This window comes from Schistocerca cancellata, chromosome 6 (genome assembly GCF_023864275.1).
Source record: "Schistocerca cancellata isolate TAMUIC-IGC-003103 chromosome 6, iqSchCanc2.1, whole genome shotgun sequence".
Lineage (NCBI taxonomy): Eukaryota > Metazoa > Arthropoda > Insecta > Orthoptera > Acrididae > Schistocerca > Schistocerca cancellata.
In genome coordinates, this window is record NC_064631.1 from 349400207 (window position 1) to 349408977 (window position 8771).

An 8771-nucleotide genomic window follows, 5' to 3' on the forward strand; every position below is an offset into this window, starting at 1 on the left:
CTATTTCCTGCAGGTGTTTTATTAAATGGCCCAAGGACACCCAACCCCAACATAGAAAATGGACTGGACACCTCTGGTAACCTTTGCAATGCACTTTATGATGCATAATATTGGCCCTCTGCGTGTATGAGGCACATTCCTCAACATACTGCTCCACATCACACTTCCTGTTCCTCCACCATAACTACTCTGCTACACGTCTGTCCAATCATGACCCGACAACATATGGTCATGAGCTGATGCAAAACTTCCTTCCGAAAAACCCTCTGTAACCACCATACATAGTCCATACCCCGTCGTTCTACACAACAAACTGTCATGCAAAACAAAATGTGGCTTTGATTTAAAAGCCTGGCCTCCTTAGCCCTCGCCTGGTCCACTGCCACTCTTCCCTAGCATACTTAACATTGCTAACCCACGGCATAATGAATCTGCATTTGCTTGTGATTTCCCTGGCTTATGAATTACCTCTTACTTGAATTCTGTAAGCTTAAATGCTCACCAAGTTAATCTACTAGATGGATCTTTCAAATCAAGCAACCACTTCAATGAGGCACAATATGTCACAACGTTAAATTTCCTAGCATACAGATAACACTGAATATATGTAATACCATAGATGACTACCAACATTTCATTCTCCACTGTTGAGTAGTTACACTCAGCCTTGTTTAACTGCCTTGAAGCGTAAGTTACTGGACATTCTTGATCATCTATAATCTGTCCCAAAACACAATCGACTGCCTCAATGATGCATCACACATGCAAGGATAAATTCTTTCTCAAAATCTGGAAAAACCAATACTGGATCTAAAACTAATATTTCTTTCAATTTTTCAAATGCTTCCTGACATTCCTGCAACCAATGGAATTTCATCAGCATCTTCAGTAACTTGTTCAAGAGTCCAGCTATTTTTGCAAAGTCTTTCATGAACTGTCTATAATAATTACAGAGACCAATGAACTACCGTACCTGCTTAGTTGTTTGTGGTATTGGATAATTTTGAACTGCATTTGTAAGATGAGGATCAGTCTGTATGCCATGCTCACTGATCATGTGCCCCATAAAATGATGCCCTTAAATATGTCAGAGGAGGGAAGAATTTTAATTACCACTGATGCTGAGTGAGAATGAAATGTACAGTTTTTATATTTCTATCTATAATCTGACAGTGGTAATAGTGAATACTCGATCATACCATCAGAGCAACTTAATAGTTTGGACCTCCACCATTCACAACAAAGAAGACGAGTGAAAACTAAAAAATTCCAATCATGGCTAATAGAAGTTCACATAATAACTTAGCTGCTCCATATGATGAGATAATGAACTTTGATATCCTCAGGGGTTACTGCTTCAGAAAGTCCCAGTGAAAGTTCAACATTGCAGATGTCCTCATTTTTAAGTAAAACATGGAGTATATCACTTTTATTATTTTGTATGGTGACCGATTAGTATATACATTGATAGTAGATACATTTTATTGTCTGACAGCCTCTGAGAGTCTCACACAAACAACTTCCGAAAGACAATAAATGCAGATTGACTGATTCTTACTGTCTCTCTGATTGACTGTCCTCCTTCAGCTTACTAGTCCTGTGTCTCATGCGCCACTTCCTTTTATATAAAACTAAACAATAGAATAAATTGTTAAATGTTACATTGTTAAATGTAAGATTTACAAAATAACAATTAAAAGTCATAAGATGATTTTCATGACTTAACATCAAAAAATGGGTCACATATTGGCCTACATGTTCTGATATGCAATTTGGAAGAGCTTACTTAACTTCTTGTACAATTTCAATGAGTTTTACACTGCAACAATTTAAATTACATTTTAGTTACTTATAAACAAATCACTTTGAATAAAAGATTGTTATTGGTGTCTTGGATAGCTCTTAAGTAATGCTATCATTTTAAATAATCATAATGAATAAATATCTTAGCTTTTCAGAAATAAGAGAGAAGTAAATTTTCAAGATATGTGGTGCAACATGATTGCACAATTCAAATCACAAAATTTCGAAGTTGGATTATTAATGTTAAATTTAATCTGAAATAGTAAACTTACTTGTCCGAATTTTTTAAAGGGCAGTTTCCTACCGGGACTGGGTACAGACGTAACAGTATAAAGTTCAGAGCGTTAAAAATTTTAGCTAAATTGCCCTCTTCAGAGAATGTTAACATGAGGAAGGAATTTCTGACAGGAATGGGAAGGTAGGCCCATTTCACCCAGATAGTTTACTTGAGTCTGTACAAAATGGAACTTGTTCACTCGTAACGTTAAATGTGCCAACTGTAGTCTGCTGAAGATACCCTCCAAACATCTCACATGCTCCAGTAAATCCTTTGAATAGACAATTATTTCATTCGACAATGGAAAATCCATGTTGAAATGTAATAATATTACAAAAAGGAAAGTTGCCACTCACCTTATAGTGGAGGTGCTGAGTCACAGATAGGCAAACAAAAAGACTGTAGTCACAGCAATATCTGCACTTCTATGTCCCATCTACTGACTTTTTGGCATGATGAAAATATTGGCACTCCAGGGACATACATTGATCACTCTGTTCTATGATCCCATCCCATAGCAGTAGTAGTTCAATAAAATCTTCCACCAATAGTTGCAGCTGCTTTGCCATACAGCCTGGCTTCCTATAGAATGGTGCCCTATCCCTTGTCAGTATATGATGTTGCATCATCAGAATATCCGATAAGATTCCATTCGCACAAAATAAACCACTGAACGTCAACAAGTTCTCCATAGCCATTCGATCACTGCCCTTCAAATGATCTACTTTCTCTCATAGCACTTCCTTATCGACAGTTTATTTGTGGCTTTCCTCTAGGCATGACCCTCGAAGTTCTCATCTTCCAAGACTTCCGGAGTGGCTATTATTGCACCCTTTGACAGTCACCTGCCCTCTGCCAAAATTATCCACAGTAATTGGAATCACCTGTTCCTATTAATGTCACTCATATGCACTAAACTCCTGCCATCTATCCAACTCTTCATTACTTAAGAGTGGTTCAACCATATATAATGTTTCCCTTGGCAAATTGCTATCCCCTGAAACCCACACTATCTTTCCCATACCTGCTGGTATTTTATTCTGCTGATCAATATTTACTGAAAACATATGCAGTTTCACTGGTGTCACCTCCATGATGGTGAACCTTGCACTATTACCTCAGCTGCAACAGTTTCCCTCAGTTGAAACAAAGTCCCATTGAGTTTGACTGTACATTGCAAAAGACCAATCTTAGTGTGATGTTTGTCGAGAAAATCTACCAACTGAATAACCTTCACCTACACAGGGGAACACCTCCGTTCATTCGCTGAACATTGCTTTCCCAACTGAAAACTCCAGTACTGCCATACCCAATGATCCCACCCAATTCCAATTATTGCCAACACCATGTAACGTACACCATGGTGGCCCTAGTCACCTTTTTCCCATGAGGTCCAGACTGAGAACAGTCACATTCACACCTGTGTCCACTAAGACTCTCCATTTCCTACCACAAAAAAAAAAAAAAAAAAAGGTCCAACTAGCTACGTTCCATCTGCATACTGACTTGTTCTGTGTTATGGTGTATCGAGACTGCCTTCTGAAGGTTGAAGCAATCCCATTTGTGTTTAAAGGCTGCTTCCCTTGCCAGTGCTTTCCACTCTTCCTACCTCTACACTAAAATGCCCAGTGGTCCACTATACCACATGCATAGCACTCTGGTTGCTTACTCTGCTTCCTTACATGCCCCTCCCGACCACATCTATAACATTTGACTTCAGAAGTGAACAAACGATGGTCCACACTCTGCTTTATTGTCATATCCACCACCTCTATAAATGTCTTGATCCTAAGAACCAAGTTGTTTGGGTTCTCCATCCATACCCTCCATAACATTTCAGCGGGTATACCAAGCAAAAAAACATCCACCGCTCTATTTTCTGCCTCCTGTAACAATATCCTATTAGCTTCTGTAACGATAATTAAATCGACACCCTAGCTGCAAAGAGGTGTTTATATACATAATTGGGGACATGTTGAAAATGTGTGCCCTGACCGGGACTCGAACCCGGGATCTCCTGCTTACATGGCAGATGCTCTATCCATCTGAGCCACCAAGGGCACAGAGGATAGTGCACCCTGAGAGACCCACATTCCCAACATGTCCCGACCACTACATTTGTAGTGCGCCTTGGAAGGTAGGAGATGAGTTACTGGCAGAAGTAAAGCAGTGAGGATGGGGTGTGAGTCGTGCTTGGGTAGCTCAGTTGGTAGAGCACTTGTTCGCGAAAGGCAAAGGTCCCGAGTTCGAGTCTCGGTCCGGCACACAGTTTTAATCTGCCAAGAAGTTTCGCCTAATAGATGTTTGCCCATCACACTCATTACTCGGAGCAAATTAATCTACCAAGCCCCGCATGAGTTGGAGCATAGCGTGTGCAATCGCACAAGAATGACGATGGCCGGGTAGCCATATTTTAACTATATATGAAGGTAGTATCTGTTCCTGAAAGAATGGGAGTATGCAAGGGATAAGTCCATGCAGGTGCACTATCCTCTGTGCCCTCGGTGGCTCAGATGGATAGAGCATCTGCCATGTAAGCAGGAGATTCTGGGTTCGAGTCCCGGTCAGGGCACACATTTCCAACATGTCGCCAATGATGTATATCAATGCCTGTTTGCAGCTAGGGTGTCGATTGGGATTCTATCCAAGAACACTTCCGCAGATTCTTTGTGCTGCACAGGTAATGTACTTTATTTCTCCTGAAAAAATCGCTGCTGCGTTTCATACTACTGGCAAAATCCCATGGCCCACTCCTGGAACTTACGTGCTTTACCCAATGTCTCGTGCTTGACAGCATATGCTAAGGTATCCCCCACCAAACGCATATTAGCAACATACAGGGTTACGTCATCTGATTAACCATGTGCTTCTGCAGCATCTCTAATATCTTTATCAAGATTTGTCACGTCCTCCGTTGCCTTTTTCCGAGAAGGGATTAATCAGTATAACCACTGCTGGGTCATACGGAACAGAAGGCGAGTGCCTGACTTACTTTCCCGAGAGACTGATTACGACTGATCATGACTCTCCTTATGAGCCTCTAACTTACAATTAAGTTCAAACGTTCTCCTCCTCCATGCTCTCAGACTGCTCTGTTACTGCTTGCACTTGCTGAGTTAAAGCAGCAACTGCATCTGCAATAGTAGCACTTGTTTCCACCATTTTGCATATTCTACTTCCACCTTAATGCAACTGATTTTTTTTTAAAAAAAAAAAGACAAAACACATACTCCCCTTCACCTCTGCACAAAAAAATGTAAACACCAATTTATTCCTCTGGCAAATCATCGCCCATTTACACGTGGTACAGCAACTAAACAGATGACCAGCACACCTACATTCAGGACAAACAGCTGCTACAACTCAGGTACATCGCAATTCGTGCCAAGATTGATTGCAAAATGAATGCCTCACTGGCACTAAATTTTCCCATCCACCATTACCTCTAACTGAAGATTAGTCCATGGGTTCCTGTGGCTTCACGAAAGTAACTCTTTAACATCTTGCACCCTAGTTCACACAACTAACTCTGACAATGGGACCAAACATAAAAAAATAATATCAATAAAACTTAGACTCACTGCACCACATTCTGCTTGAAGCTATCACCAAATCTACATCAAGGGCTACTGCTTCACTCACCACTTGCCAAAACCAACTCTCTCACCAAAACATGGTGTTGGACGTGGATGGACACTCTCAGACACCAAATTGCTGTAACCCCCAAGCTCAAGTGTTGTAATATGCCAGAACAACAGAGAGGTAAGGTTTGGGATGACTCACACTGAAGCATGTTGAGAAACACACTTTATTACATCGAAGGTACACAGCCAGTCTTGCACTGAACTCGGGGATGAGAGTGCAATGGTCAGGGGCAATGTGAATGCCAGAACTTCTTGTGTCTAGCATGCTGTTTCCCAGCCTTGCGGACATAGAAATCGCACTCGTGCCATGGCTAAATGACCGCTGCCAGTGTTAAATGTGCCCGTGGTCCAGAACACAACTGACTGCTCCCTCAAGTGCAACTCATGGACCCCATGTAGAGCGCTGTCATCGTAGTGAGCCCTAGCAGCTCCAGCTGTCCACCCAGGGCAGTTCGTTCAGTGCCCATGAACAGCTCTGCACCCAGGAAGCCACGAGTTCGTGCCCTGGCCCCACCCCTGTGGATGGCAGCTTTCAGTCTGCCAGACGATGCCACCCAGAGGATGGTGGCTAGCAGCCCTAGTGCACCTCATTCTCGTGCAGCTCCAAGATGCAATGCGCTCTCCCACATCAATGACACGTATGTCCAGTGGAGGTTGGATGTAACTTCAGTGGGCCAGGTGGCTGTTAATATCCATCACCAAAAGATTGTCATGATTGGCCTGAAACTTAAACAATCTTCATTCTCTCCGCTTCTAGATGCAGACAGAATGGCAACATGACTGTCTCCTGTGAGTCTCCAGGCTCGCTTATTTATGTGTCTTTTCCCTACGCGTCTGATGTACGAGGTGCATTCAAGTTCTAAGGCCTCCGATTTTTTTTCTAATTAACTACTCACCCGAAATCAATGAAACTGGCGTTACTTCTCGGCGTAATCGCCCGGCAGACGTACACATTTTTCACAATGCTGACACCATGATTCCATGGCAGCGGCGAAGGCTTCTTTAGTAGTCCGTTTTGACCAGCAACACGGCTGGTGAATGTGCGGCCACGGAGAGTGTCTTTCATTGTTGGAAAAAGCCAAAAGTCACTAGGAGCCAGGTCAGGTGAGTAGGGAGCACGAGGAATCACTTCAAAGTTGTTATCACGAAGAAACTGTTGCGTAACGTTAGCTCGATGTGCGGGTGCGTTGTCTTGGTGAAAAAGCACACGCGCAGCCCTTCCCAGACGTTTTTGTTGCAGTGCAGGAAGGAATTTGTTCTTCAAAACATTTTCCCAGGATGCACCTGTTACCGTAGTGCCCTTTGGAACGCAATTGGTAAGGATTACGCCCTCACTGTTCCAGAACATGGACACCACCATTTTTTCAGCACTGGCGGTTACCGGAAATTTTTTTGGTGGCGGTGAATCTGTGTGCTTCCATTGAGCTGACTGGCGCTTTGTTTCTGGATTGAAAAATGGCATCCACGTCTCATCCATTGTCACAACCGATGAAAAGAAAGTCCCATTCATGCTGTCGTTGCACGTCAACATTGCTTGGCAACATGCCACACGGGCAGCCATGTGGTCGTCCATCAGCATTCATGGCACCCACCTGGATGACACTTTTCGCATTTTCAGGTCATCATGCAGGATTGTGTGTACAGAACCCACAGAAATGCCAACTCTAGAGGCGATCTGTTCAACAGTCATTCGGCGATCCCCCAAAACAATTCTCTCGACTTTCCCGATCATGTCGTCAGACCGACTTGTGCGAGCCCAAGGTTGTTTCGGTTTGTTGTCACACGATGTTCTGCCTTCATTAAACTGTCGCACCCATGAACGCACTTTCGACACATCCATAACTCCATCACCACATGTCTCCTTCAACTGTCGATGTATTTCAATTGGTTTCACACCACGCATATTCAGAAAACGAATGATTGCACGCTGTTCAAGGAAGGAAAACATCACCATTTTAAGTATTTAAAACAGTTCTCATTCTCGCCGCTGGCGGTAAAATTCCATCTGCCGTACGGTGCTGCCATCTCTGGGGCGTATTGACAATGAATGTGGTCTCATTTTAAAACAATGCGCATGTTTCTATCTCTTTCCAGTCCGGAGAAAAAAAATCGGAGGCCTTAGAACTTCAATGCACCTCGTAGTTTTCCCCTGGACAGGACACATGGAGTGCTCTTCGATAATTACATAAGAGCTTCCCTCAGCCTGCTTCGGCCCCTACACACAGGTCACTAGACACTGTTGTAACTACTGTATGAGCTCTTCACATCATGTGGGTGCCCTGTGCTGCCCTGATTACTTCACATTGTATACAGTGACTACCGGCCCATGCCTTCTAGCCTGCGAGTGATGTCCTAAACCTGCCTCGCAGAAATGTTTGCAAAATATCAACATTGCCCACACCTGCCATCCAATGTGTCAATTGGTGTCTTAACTACTACCTTCCTGTCATAGCTGTGCAAAATGTACAAGAATTCCCCAAATACATGCCTGTATTTATTTGTGGTGCACCACCCTGATGTTGTCGGAAGTCAGTGGTGTGGCCCTGTCACAGGAGGGTATGATGGCTGGTATGTCAGAACCCTGGCACTCTGAAGCTGTACTCAGGCTCAGCTGAAAAAAAACTTGCCTCTCTTGTTGGTTGTTGAGATGATGTGTTGACAGTAGACCTAAAAGTGTAACGAAGATCAATTAGTAAAACCTGCTGACAGCACAGAATCACCATCATCATCATTTTCTTTGGGCCTTTGTCCCACTTCAACCCTGGGTTGGCCTTGTTACTACGGATTTGGCGATGTTAGTGTCAGAGGGTGGCTGGATGCTCTTCCTGTTGCCACCCCGTACCTCCTAGGATGGAATTAGTGTACCCCAGCTGCCTGCATCTAGTGTAGGCCATGAAAGAGTGCGAACATTTTTGAATGCCTGCGAGTCACGTAACTGAGGTGGGACGTGGGGACCAGTCCAGTATTCACCTAGTGGGATGTGGAAAACTGCCTAAAAACCACATCCAGGCTGGCCAGCACACCGGCTCTCATCATTAACCCCCCAG

The 8771-nt window shown here is 43.4% G+C and overlaps 2 non-coding genes across 2 annotated transcripts; one reads left to right on the forward strand and one right to left on the reverse strand.

Moving 5' to 3' along the window:
- Window positions 1-4066: 4066 nt before the first annotated feature.
- On the reverse strand, window positions 4067-4141 carry Trnat-ugu (transfer RNA threonine (anticodon UGU)). The gene has a single exon. It is a non-coding gene; the product is annotated as a tRNA-Thr (tRNA).
- Window positions 4142-4577: 436 nt separating this feature from the next.
- On the forward strand, window positions 4578-4652 carry Trnat-ugu (transfer RNA threonine (anticodon UGU)). Its single transcript has one exon. It is a non-coding gene; the product is annotated as a tRNA-Thr (tRNA).
- The last annotated feature ends 4119 nt before the right edge of the window (window positions 4653-8771 follow it).